The 13,941-nt window shown below is 35.5% G+C and overlaps 1 non-coding gene across 1 annotated transcript; it reads right to left on the bottom strand.

The window, feature by feature from the left end:
- Positions 1 to 11,553: 11,553 nt before the first annotated feature.
- Positions 11,554 to 11,656, bottom strand: LOC126015362 (U6 spliceosomal RNA). Its single transcript, XR_007498230.1, has one exon. It is a non-coding gene; the product is annotated as a U6 spliceosomal RNA (small nuclear RNA).
- Positions 11,657 to 13,941: the final 2,285 nt, after the last annotated feature.

The following is a 13,941-nucleotide window of genomic DNA, read 5'->3' as shown; positions in this document are numbered from 1 at the left end:
TAGAATTTTATATTTTCATATAAAGCTAATTTTTTTCTAGTTTAAATTGTCATAGTTTTGGTTTGGTTGGTTTTTGGCTTTTGTTTTTGTTTTTTGGGGGGATTTTTTTTTCTTTTAGTTATTTGGGGGGTTTTGGTGGTGGATATGTGAGTTCAACTTTCTGTGTATTGAAGTACCAAGAACCATCTTTGCATTCCAAAAGAATCCAACATGTGTTATTTCTTTGAGGCAGTGATTGTGAAAGTTGGATTATCTTTTTTTAATTCCATTGATCATTCGTGCAATAGGAATTAGACAATTAGTCACTGAAAACATTTGTTGCATTGACCCATTGAAAAAGTGGTTGTTTTTATTTTTTTTTTTATTTGTTCAGGGGGAGGGGTTTTGTAACCTGAAAAATTTCCCTTTATTCTTCTGTTAAACTATATCAAATCATTCTATTATAGTGTTATTTAATATGTAAATTGTATTGCTATACATAAAATAAAGTATGGTTTTTGATGTATTCATAAGTGTTGAGTATTTCTATGAAAATATAACCAATGAAATTAGATTACCAGTTTGTAATAACACATCACATATCTACTAATTTTTTATCTTTCATGATGGTAAAATTAATGTTGGGTGTCATTTATAGAGACAGCAAACCAAAAAGTATTTTTATAAGTTCTTTCTCCTTTAAAGGGGAAACATAATTTCACCTGCATATCAAATAAGATTTATTCACTTTAAAAAACTGCTGCTGTTACAAGCAGAATTACTGTTTTTACAAGCATATAAATAATGTCTACCTCTTAAAATGAATGATAATGATGAAGGATGTGTTCTGGCTAAACGATTGGAGAAGCTAAAAAACTACATAGGATCAGTATAGTTGCTTTTACTTCTGAGGAATTTGCAGATTCCAAATAGGGTTATTGACTTTGACAACACTGGTTCACTAGTCACTGAACTTCTAGTGACTCCTTATCAGGAGCTAATATTTAATAACAAATGGTTCTTCCACATTGACAAAGTACAGATTTTTATTCTATGAAATAATTAGAATTTAAGAAACGATACACTAAGCTTTTCCTGTGGTAGATAGAAGAAAGACCAATTCCACCACTAAAAAGAATCTAGAGCCAGAGAGATGAGGGGTTGAAGAGCTTGCTTTGCACAAGGCAGACTGATGCAATCCCCAAAACTTTACATGTTCACCCTCTGCAGCTACCCAATAAAACCCCCAACATCTCTGATGATTTAACTCTAGTCTTCCTCAAATTATGTTTATTGCTATTCAGCACTCTATCAAAAGAATACACCAGCAGTCAAATTTTTGGTCTACAGGTCATATTAAGTCCATAGATATTTTAGCCTCTTAGTCATTCAATTCAGATATTTTGTATGAATATAATTGCTTAAATTGATATAGATTAGTTATTTCCATCACTCAGAAAAAGAAACTCTTTACTCTTAAGATTCAGATTTTAAGAACCTTTATTTTGGGGGGCTGGAGCAGTGGTGCAGTGGTAGGGCATTTGCCTTGCCCACACTGATCTAGAATGGACTGCAGTTTGATCACCCGGTGTCCCATATGGTTCCCCAAGCCAGGAGCAATTTTTGAGTGCATAGCTATGAGTAACCCCTGAGTATAATCGGGTGTAGCCCCAAAACAAAAACAAAAATAGATAATAATGTGTCTGTAAAAAAAAAAAAAAGAAAGAAAGAAGTAGAGTTCCCTTCTGAAAAATTGCTCAAGGTTGATCACTATAATACCAAAAGACATGTTTCATGTGTCATTTTCTGATAATGATTTTGAACAATTTACTTTTGCATCTGTTTTCTTCTTTGATTAAAATAATTGTTTACTCCATAGAAATACTGCTGGAAGAGAGTCAATTAATGTTAGCCTGATAACTACCCTGTGCTCTTGCTTTATTTTTATTAGAGAGCAGAACTTCTAAATTTGAAACAAACCACCCAACTTTTCCCAATTGAAAAATCATGTCGAGATAATTCGTTCACTAATATGGGAAGTCGACATGTCAAATCAGAAACACCTGTCCAGAAACAGGTACTGGAGCAAGGAATCAACAAATAAAAATGTCCAGAAACTTGAATATTCTCTTCTAATGGCTTAAACCTCAGTACATTCCAAAGGAGTACTCTTTTTAAAGAAAAAGCGCCATAATTTAAGAAAAGTGAAACAGAAGGCTTCATATTATTTGTTAATGTCAAACACCAAATGTAGCATATTGCACTGAACTAGAAAAAGATGGGTTTTGTTACGCCATTGCTGGTACAATGCCCTTCCTCCATCCCCCAAACCCTGAAACCTAGTATAAACAGAAATTCCTTTTCCCTCAGCCAATTTTTTATCTTCTGTACCTCTTGCATCTTTCAAAGTGTCACTGTGTTTATCAATCATCATCTTCTCTCAGCCTAGATCTACTTGGCTTCTCTAGTCACTCATAATCATAGTGTGAAGAAGTGGCTATAAATAAGATGCTTCCTATTTTATAACAGTTTCTAAAAGTCTATAAAGTATATTTTGAGGGTATATTTCTATATTAATAAGGTCATTTGTTTCCTCTGCCAAAATGTTAGTGATTATTGAAGGAAGAAATAATTCAAATAGCATTAAGTTTATTTATCTTAGAACTCTTGGTGTTTTAAGAATTAAAATTTAAATTCAAAATTTAACATTTTCAGGACTCAAGAATTCAATGAATGTTAAAATCAGTCATATTAAATTTAAATGGTACTAAATTTAAATGTAAATCATGATAAGAATAAATTTATTTACCAGGTATGATATTTTTGTGCAAAGATGAACAATAACCAAGTGAAATTTAGCTGTACATAGTATTAATAATTCATTGAACCCTTTGAGGACAAATCTCATTTAAATAATTGAAGCAGAGAGCATAGGGGTTAGGACACCTACCACTCTGCATGCTCTTTTGACCAACCTGGATTTAATCTCCAATACCACATGGCTCCTCAAACATCACTGGGTATGGCCAGAAAGCCCACAAGTACCATACGTTGGATATCCCTGGAGTTCTTTGACACCATAGGCCAAGGCAACACTGCAACATCCTTGAACCCAGCACTTCATTATCTTGCCCTCTTGGCCAAGAATAACCATCAGTGACCCTAGACCACCTGAGAACTGCCCCACACCTCAGAACACAGAATGGGAATATTTAAACTAGATTTTTATGTCAATGCCTCCCAACAGGTTGCATGGGATTCTTTATTTTTAAGCTTTTACCATGTAACCAAATAATTTCCACTATGATAAATATTTCCTATTTCTTTGTTTTATTTATTTATTTTTTTGTGGTGTCCATACTCAGAGAATCTTGAGAGCAACTCCAAGCATGCTGCTTGGGGGGTGGGGGGGGCATGCAATACTGGATAGAGAACCCAGGGATCCTGCATGTAAAGCATGTGCTCCAATCCTTTGAACCATTTCCCCAACTTGCAAGTTATTTCTTAATATTTCATATGGGTTTATGCTTGGGGTCATCTAGGCCACATAGATTCATAACCAATTATACCAGTTTTCTTAAAAATGATCAATTAACTTCTTACTATTTAAATGAATGTGGACCTAAATATCCCCCTTAAATAATAAGCAGTGATGTGGACAACTAATAAAATTCTGCACCAGTAGACCCACCACCATCTCTATCATTAATCCCATTCATAAGTGTTCTAAAATTGGTTTGGGTTAGTTAAGCAGATGATTCATGTCCTAAAGAATGGTGTGACTGAAGCAAGTGGATTATGGTCACTAGGTGGCAGGAGTTAGACTATTATCAACTCTTCATGCTTTTGTTCTATTTATACAAGATTGACCCAATGGAAGATATGATTTTGTGTACTACACAAACACTCTAGAAAGAAATGCAGTCAGTTTTCAGAACTTCAAGGTATAGGATGACCCTTTAACTTACAAACAAGGTGGTCACAGAAGAAAGCTTTGTTAAAGGACCTATCCCAAATGATTCAGGCAAAAGTTAACTAGTCTTCAACTGTCCCTTGTTATACCAGAAAGTGTATTTGTTCCTATGTGGTCCTACTCTTAACTTTTCCATTCTCTGTGTAGACCATGCCATCTTATCTTCTAAAGGACACCATTTGTATCAACTCTAGAGTTACTAGAGCCAGTAACCTTGGGCATTGAAATATCTTTTCATTTTGTGACTTTTGTGATAAATCTCAATGATTAAAAAAAAAATAAAAAGAAAACAACCTTACGTGAACCATCTGGGATCTGAGAAATTTAACTCCCTTAGGTACTTTTACAAGTGGAAAATACCCAAGATGAGAAAATAAAAAAAAATTCCTACCTCAATAGCTAATCCTAATAATTTCTAATCCTAATAGTTGATTTCACTATGTATTTTTGAACAAGAATGCTGGTATTTCCCTGGTATTATTAAAGTAGCGCCCTTTCTCCAGTTACAGCCTCTGTCCTCAGGTAATTCCCTCCAATGCCATAAAATTAAATAGTTTCTTTGTACCAATAACAGCCAATATATATTTCTAGTGCCAACAATTTCTTAAACTACAAGTTAATATTTAACAGTTCCATTTGTACATAATAAGATTCCAATTCAACAAGATAAAAGAATAACTGATTTCCCCCAAATTTACTCCTTTCCCAGTCTTTTGCTATCTAAATTAAAAAGCACAAACATCTATTCAGTTGAGCTGAACATCTTGTCATCTTGTTTCTTTTAGCTTCCTGAATTTAATAGTAACTCCACTTTTAAACATAATCAAAGTAGCTGAACATATACTGTAACATAGAAGACAAACAGTTGGTAAGCAGTCTTATAAAAAGATGTTCATGGGACCAGAACAATAGCATATCAGGTGCTTGTCTTGCACATGGCTGACTTGAGTTTGATTTCTGCACCCTATAGTGTTCCTTGAACACCACCAGAGTTAATCTTACACACAAAGGTAGGAATAAGCCCTGAACACAGTTGGGTGTGTCCCCCAAAGTTTAACTTTATTAGCTATTAATTAAATATAACACAAAACACCAATGATGTATTTATTAGAATCAATGGATTCAGTGATATATCAATCAATAGGTATGATATAAAAATGCAAAGAGAAAAAAGTGAAAAAATAATAGACATCCACATGCTGTGGACAATTTTGTTGTAAAATTTATAAAAATATAATTCTAGAAGTAGAAAGAGTAGAAGAAACATTGATGGAAAGAATTGCTTAGCTTTCCTATATTAATGATACCAAAGCATAGATCAAGTGACTTGGAAAATACCAAACACAGTTTAAAACTCTTCATACCTAGGTATATCATACCAAAATTTTTTTGATAAAGAAAAACAACATGCAAACAAACTTTTACCTTTAAAGATAGTAGTCTCTTAGCAGACTTAACAGTATTATGCAAGTCATAAGATAAGAGTGACTGACACACTTTACTCTCACCTTTATTGTAAAAAATTAAATAACCCTGAATTCTATATCCAGTCATTAGAAAGTTGTTTCAAAATGATTTATATTAATGAGCAAAACTTAATTTAATACTTCCAGTTATAACCCAATGGGCTTTTTCAATTTCAAAATAAAAGGCGACATCTTGTGTAAATATATAATTTCCAATGGTGATGGTCACAAACATGATTACATAACATTAACTAGGCCCTGTTAATGTTCATTCTTTTGAGAAAATATTAGGAAAGTGTCTTGTATATAATTACATTGCAACAACTGAGCATAAATTTGAGGTGATGCTATAATATTATCATACTTAGTTTTGCCAATGAATATTACATTGCTTAAAGAGTTCAATATGTTGCAAAAAAAAACTATACTTAGATTTCACCCACCTCATATAGCGAGAGAAATAGGAATGAGAAAGGCAAGATTGTTCATTATCAGCATGTGTTTTTTTAAAAATCACCTTACGAGACCAGAGAAATTGTATAGCAGGTAAATAACTCGCTTTTAAATGGCCAACTTGAGCTCAATTTCTTGGTGGCCCCACCACACTAAGAGTAATTTCAGAGTATATAGAACCAAGAGTAAACCCTGAGTAGAGCAGAGTGTGGCCCAGAGTTCAGCGGAGAAAAAAAAGGAAACAAAATTAGTTGATGCTTATAAAGATAAGTTTTGAGTGATGAAAGAGATAACAAAATACATTTTGTGTGTGAGTATTAGAGAAAGTCTGCATAAATGAAATTTTAATCTTAAAAAATGAGATGGGGTAGAGAGATATAGTATGGGAGATAAGATTCTTGCCTTGTATGTGGCTGCATTGGCAGTGATTTAGTTCGAAATCTTAGCACAACTTATGGTCACTTGAGCAATGCCAGGGATCATTCATGAGTACAGAGTCAAGATAACCCCTGAGCATCACTGGTATATCCCAAATCTTTCTCTCCACTACCCCAAAATGAAAAGAATTAGAAAACATGGATTGAGGTCTATCACATAGACTACCTCAATAAACAAGTTCAAGAGCCACTGACGATGGATGTACAACAATGATTTTCTCACAACCTACAAAACAATTTTTCTTTTTTTATTATTAAAAATGTTTTTATTTACCTATTTAAAAAACTTGCATCAAATAGTTGACATAACTGACCATAATAGACACTTCCAGATAAGTGAGAGCAAAATTATTTTTAAAAGAATGAAAAGAAAAAATGAAAGAGAAGAAAAATATTAAAAATAAAAAGAAGTACAGCAACAAACAAATTTGTGAAAATTACTAGACCTCCAATAAGGTTATTAAGATATTGGCAGGTTTAGTAAGTTTTTGTTGCTAGCTGACCACTATATTATTTCATTTGCTTCCAAACAGTTACACACTGGCATCTAAATTAGTGTGTTTCTATGAAAACAATAGCATCAAACAAATGAAATTGCTGTGCAGTTGCATTCGTAACCAAGCGGTCCAGGAATTTAAAACACTATTACGGATACAATAGCTTTCATGGGCTGTGTTTTCAGCTGCCAGGTCTCCAAGAAGTAGGGGGATGTGGGGGTGGGGGAAGAGGCTGCCCATATTCACTCTTAAAAAGTTTTGGTTTTGGGGTCGGAGAGATAGCATGGAGGTAAGGCATTTGCCTTTCATGCAGGAGGTCATCAGTTCGAATCCCGGCGCCCCATATGGTCCCCCGTGCCTGCCAGGAGCAATTTCTGAGCCTGGAGCCAGGAATAACACCCCTGCTGGGTGTGACCCAAAAACCACACACACAAAAAAAAGTTTTGATTTGGGGCTGGAGAGATAGCATGGAGGTAGGGCATTTGCCTTGCATGCAGAGGGACGGTGGTTCAAATCCCGGCATCCCATATGGTCCCCCGAGCCTGCTAGAAGCGATTTCTGAGTGTAGAGCCAGGAGTAACCCCTGAGTGCTGCCAGGTGTGACCCAAAAACCAAAAAAAAAAAAAAAGTTCTGGTGATAGCAGCCTATATACTGATATACCTGGAGTTTAAACATATTGGTGTCTTTGCAGAGAATGGTAAATAAAAGTGATGAAGCAAGACCTTAGGCAAAGTGGTGATTATGGGAGATGGATGTTAGCATGGCTTTTGCAAGGCAGATGCTTGGCCCATGCTTTCCCCACAGATATTACCAGTTTTTAGCCAAACAATAGGTGTACCCATGATTTTTCACAGCTTGGTTTACATCTCTTTCAAGGAAAGAGTTTATGAAGCTGGTCTGGTACAAATATCCAGACTATTTTCCTGGGGTTTTCAGGGATTATTATTGGCTCCAGGCTCAGAAGTTGCTCCTGGCAGGCACGGGGGACCCTATGGGACGCCGGGATTCGAACCTATGACCTCCTGCATGAAAGGCAAATGCCTTACCTCCATGCTATCTCTCCGGCCCCAGCCAGACTATTTTTCTAAGTTAGCTCAGTTTTCTTGATATTTTTCCCTACAAATGTATCCCTTTCTTATAGATAGACCAGAATTTTCTCACAAGTCTTTGATAAGACCCCCTTCTACCTATTTTTGTAAGAATAAATGTAAAATTTAAATATAAATTCAGCTATCATTTTTTAACCTTAAACACATTTAATTAGGCATATACTTTCATGAAATTAGATATTTCTCTAATTTGTACCTAATTATTCTTACTCTCCATAGAAAGATTTGTCATCTTGTCATCCAGTGATGGCAAGTACTAGAATCCCGATTTGAACAAAACAGTGAGTTAGGCAGGCAGGCAGGGAAGTACCCACACTTTGCAATGAATTCTTAGAATAATAAGGAATTTTTGAAAGATTGTAAAAGTTCTGAATATGTCATAAAACTAGAAGAAGGGATTGAAGGAGTCACTTTGTCAATAATAAGAGTTTCATCAGGTACCACTGTAGTCCAAAGAAGGCTGAATTCCTTCCCAGAGAAAATCTATTAGGAGCAAAGGGCAGAAATGGTATGTCAAAAATCAATTACCCTCAACCCTCTCACTGGCAACCACCCAAGTAATCACCCTAGCAACAAATTCTCGCCCCAAAGAGAAAAGTTGAGAGAAACCCTAAAATGTCAACTTGGAATAAAAGAACTACATACATGTGTTGCCTGGGTATATGGTGCCTGAGGTCATGTCTCCTACATCTCACTTGAGATGTGGACTTTCCATACTTTAACTTGGGATGTGTACTGAGGCTCAATCTCCCTGAAACCTTCCTTGAGTACATTATTCTCTTTTTTCTCCCTCAACTTCCCAGTACCTCTTAAAACACTTTTGCCTTCATCGATCATTTCGTCCTGAAATTATATTCTATGAGGGAAGGCAACAGATCTAAAAGACCTGGGCAAGATCTAGGACTGACTTTGCTTTCCTTGCCAGAGCAAGGGTCTGCTATCCCAGATCTTTCCAGTCATTCCCAAGATGATCAGAAATGGAGATAGAGAAAAAGTCAGAATCCCTTCTCCACTGTAGCCTTTCTCCTCCACTTCACATAAGTCATCCGGGAATCTCTGCTGGCATCAATAGTAAAAATGCCTCGGTGATTTAAGTTGAAATTAGTATATATGTAAAGAGCTCTTGTACTGGATCAACAAGAGTGTACACATCTTTTTTTAAAATATCTTTATTTAAACACCTTGATTACAAACATGATTATGGTTGGGTTTCAGTCATGTAAAGAACACCTTCCTTCACCAGTGCAACATTCCCATCACCAATGTCCCAAATCTCCCTCCTCCCCACTCCAACCCCTCCTGTACTCTAGACAGGCTTTCTACTTCCCTCGTTCATTCTCATTGTTAGGATAGTTTTCAATGTAGTTATTTCTCTAACTACACTCATCACTCTTTGTGGTGAGCTTCATGAAGTGAGCTGGAACTTCCAGCCCTCCTCTCTTTTGTCTCTGAAAATTATTGCAAGAATGTCTTTCATTTTTCTTAAAACCCATAGATGAGTGAGACTATTCTGCATCTTTCTCTCTCCCTCTGACTTATTTCACTCAGCATGATAGTTTTTATCTACATCCGTGTATGGGAAAATTTCATGACTTCATCTTTCCATTGTGTATATGTACCACAGTTTCTTTAGCCATTCATCTGTTGAAGGGCATCTTGGTTGTTTCCAGAGTCTTGCTATGGTAAATAGCACTGCAATGAATATAGGTGTGAGGAAGGGATTTTTGTATTGTATTTTTGTGTTCCTAGGGTATATCCCTAGGAGTGGTATAGCTGGATCATATGGGAGCTCAGTTTCTAGTTTTTGGAGGAATCTCCATATCGCTTTTCATGAAGGTTGGACTAGACGGCATTCTCACCAGCAGATACACATGTCTTCTAATTCAAAAATTACATAGTAAACTCTCCATAGGCATTGAACCATTGTATGTTGCTGACTGAAACCAGTAACTTGATTATAGGCATCCATTTAAATATCTGCCAGCCTTTTCTTAACTCTTTTTCTTTAACTAATTTCTCTGAAACTATGGATGAGGAATAAGTACTTCGAGCTTCCACTCAGCATATTTCAACAGGGATACAGATACAAGTCACAGAATGAGGAGGGGAGGGGGACATACAACAAACTAGGGCAGTCACAGAAAGGAAACAAGGTCAGAGGAGAGTCACAGTTAAGCAAAGCTTAAGAAACACCTCAGTATCATTCAGCTGAGTGAAGTTAATCTAACGGAGAAGAGCAGAAACAGAATGGTCTCCTTCATATTTGGCATGTAAATCAACAGTAAAGAAACAACAAATGTCTAATGACAATGGAAAACTAAAAGTTGGTCTTTAGGAGAAAGTGTATCACTGCAGAGTCATGGAGTGTGGGGAATTAAGAGGGCAGATGGGGGGGTGATGGAGAAGGAAAGCTGAGGTCTGATATAAGTGAGGTGCTAGAATGTTTTTTTTTCTTTTTTTTTTTTTATTTAAACACCTTGATTACATACATGATTGTGTTTGGGTTTCAGTCATGTAAAAAACACCACCCATCACCAGTATGCAGGAAATCCTGAAATTTGTCAGAATTGTAAATAATGCTACCAAAAATAAATATTTTAATAGATATTTTTTCTTTAGAGGAAGATAGACCATTTTGGACCACACCCAGCTGTGCTCAGGACTTACTTATTGCTGGTTCTATGTAAAAGAAATAAAAATAGAGGCCAGACGGTCCCAGAGAGATAGCACAGCGGTGCTTGCCTTGCAAGCAGCCGATCCAGGACCTAAGGTAGTTGGTTCGAATCCCGGTGTCCCATATGGTCCCCTGTGCCTGCCAGGAGCTATTTCCGAGCAGATAACCAGGAGTAACCCCTGAGCTCCGCTGGGTGTGGCTCAAAAACCAAAAAACAAACAAACAAACAAAAATAGGGGCCAGAGAGATAGCATGGAGGTAGGGCGTTTGCCTTGCATGCAGAAGGACAGTGGATTGAATCCTGGCATCCCATATGGTCCCCCGAGCCTGCCAGCAGTAACCCCTGAATGCTGCCAGGTGTGACCCAAAAACATATATATATATATATATATATATATATATATATATATATATATATATATATATATAAATTAAGGGCCAGAGGGATTATATAGCAAGTAGGGTACTTGCATGAGGTCAGATCAGATTTGATCTCCAGCAGAACATACAATCCCCTGAGACACATCAGGAGTGAGCCTTGAGCAACAATGGGTGATACCTCTCCACAAAATCAAAATATATAAACAAATATTTTTAAAGAAACACTTTAAAAAAGTACTTTTAAAACACTATTAAATATTAATTTGATTTGTTTCTTTCTAGAATTATCACAAAACTTAAAATATTCCTAGCTTCTGTTTTTTATTTATTATTTTTGTTTTGTTTTGTTTTTTTGGGGGGATTGTATCTGATGATAATAAGGACTATACCTTTGGCTTGTACTCAGTAATAACTTCTGGCAGTATTTGGGGAGCTATGTGGGAAGCCAGAGATCAAATCTGAGCCAGCCACATGTAAGACACAATGCCCTACCTCCTGCCCTACCTCTCTGACCCCCCCTTTTTTAAACAATAAAATCAATAGATAAAGTTCTTTTATACATTGAGGAAGAGCATAATTTTTTTTCTATATGGAACTCGTCATGAATTTGCATGTCATCCTTGAGCGGGGGCCATGCTAATCTTCTCTATATCATTCCATAGTATATGTGCTGCCGAAGCGAGCACAGAGCATAATTTTAATTTATCTGATAATTGCACTTTTCTGAGAGATTTTATTCTGAGTTTAAAATTTTTACATTAAATTATGTACAAAATCAATGCATTTCAAACATTAATTTTAAAGAATAAAAACTAATTACTCAGTTCTCTAAGTTTAAAGAAGCATTGCAGAATTAGTTCACAAAGCCTAACAATAAATGTTAGTCACTATTGTAAGATCTTAAAATTTTTTAACTATCAATATTAAAAGTATTGTTAAATACTTCTATTCACATGCTAAATAAAGTTTTATCAATCTTTTCAGTTCATGCTCTCTTAAAATTGAAAACAATATGATTTTTGAAAAAATATGAGCTGGCAATTCATGGACTAAATTAGAACTAAAATATGCCAAAACCTATCTGTCAGGGGAGTTTGAATCCATGAGACAGAACAAAATTTAAGTAAAATAATTTATAATAAAATTTTTACCATGCATAACAAAACTATGTGTAGCAGTCTAATAACACAAGAATACTTTCTCATAAATGCTCTTATAAGGTAAACTTATATTTCACAATATCAATTTGGAATTGATGCAGAGGGGAGAAGTGAGAGAGAGAGAGGGAGAGAGATAAAATGAGAGAAAGTGAAAAAGAGAGAGAAAGAGAGAGAGAAGAAAAATGTCTGCCCCAGAGGCAGGTAGGGGAGTGGGCAGGGACAAGGATTCAAGAAATCTGCAGACATTGGTGGTGGTATCCCTGCACTGATGAAGGGTGTTGGACATTGTATGACTGAAACGAAATCATGGACAACTTTGTTAACTATGATCAATATTTAAGAAAAAACAACCTTATTATAAGCAACACTGCAACTACAGTGTTTAAGTAAGGTAATAAAAAATAAAAAGCCATATGAGAAAAGAATTTAAATCACCTCTTTCTAAAGTTTAATTAAAATCTTACTGCTACATATTTATTGGAAGATATCTATAACAGTTTAAACTGAAAGCATGTTAATATAACTTTTACTTTGTTGCATCTTTCAGTTAAAATTTGAGTCTAAATTTCTTTTCTAGGTAATCGCCTCAATTTTTATCCATAGATCACATATTTATTCAGTAAAGTCCTCCATTCATTGGAGACAATTTGCATTCCTTTAAGCCCACTAAAAGTAAATAGTAATAATATAAATTATCATTACGGTAATGGCTGAACTCACATTTGACCGAACAGCTGTGCTTCCTAACCAACCCATATTGACACCTAAAATTACACGCATTCTTGTACTTCCATTCTGAGATTTTGACAATGTTGGAAAAGGACAGATTTCTTAATAAATAAGTCCCACTGTGTCATAACAACTAAAATGACAAGTTTAGTATTCTTCTGGGGAGAGACATTCATGGCCATTGTGGCCATCCATTCAAGTTCATGATTGATCCATAGTTTAGGTCCTTTCCCTATTTTGTTTCTAATATACCTTTGATGCCATCATCTACAGAAATTGAGTAAAGGTTCCTTTTTTGTCACAGCCTTACCAGCACATATTAATCTAGATATTTTTCTATACCATGTTCACTGGTATGAGGTGATATCACATCTTATATTTTGAGTTTCATTTCCACAATATTAGGTATTAGGAAATTTTTTTTTTGGTCAAATATCTGTTGGCCTTCATTTTGTCTTCTTTGAGGAAATTACTCTATCTTCTCCACATTGTTGACTGAGTTGTTCATTGTTTTGTTATTGTTGTTGTAGGAGTTGGCATTGTGATGTTGAGCTTGAGTGTCTTGTATAACTTGGATGTTATCCCTGTTGTGATAGATGATGTGTGAATATTTTCTCCCAATCAGTGAGATGTATTTATTCTGGGAACATGCTACATATATACTCTATATCACAATGTTATATATTTATAACATTGAAAGTAAAATAATTTTTTTTTCTTTTTTGGTTTTTGGATCATACCCAGCAGTGCTTAAGGGTCACTCCTGGCTCCATGCTCCAAAATCGCTCCTGGCAGGCTCCTGGCAGGGGGATGATATGGGATGCTGGGATTTGAACCTCCATCCTTTTGCATGAAAGGCAAATGCCTTACCTCCATGCTATCTCTCTGGCCCAGTAAAATAATCTATTAATGTTAACTTATTTGTATAGAATCAAATAGCATATTACTCGTTCAGTGTAACTTTAAGAAAAATATCATGTACTGAAGAGTTGACAGATCTATGTGTCAAATTTTGGGCTAGGGTAGACCTCTATTGAGAAGGCCCAAAGCCCAAAGTTCCTGACATGAGGGATATAGACTCT

The sequence above is a fragment of the Suncus etruscus genome, chromosome 7, assembly GCF_024139225.1.
Source record: "Suncus etruscus isolate mSunEtr1 chromosome 7, mSunEtr1.pri.cur, whole genome shotgun sequence".
NCBI classification, from domain to species: domain Eukaryota; kingdom Metazoa; phylum Chordata; class Mammalia; order Eulipotyphla; family Soricidae; genus Suncus; species Suncus etruscus.
Note: the sequence above shows the minus strand (reverse complement) of the source record. Positions and strands in the feature narration are given on the sequence as shown.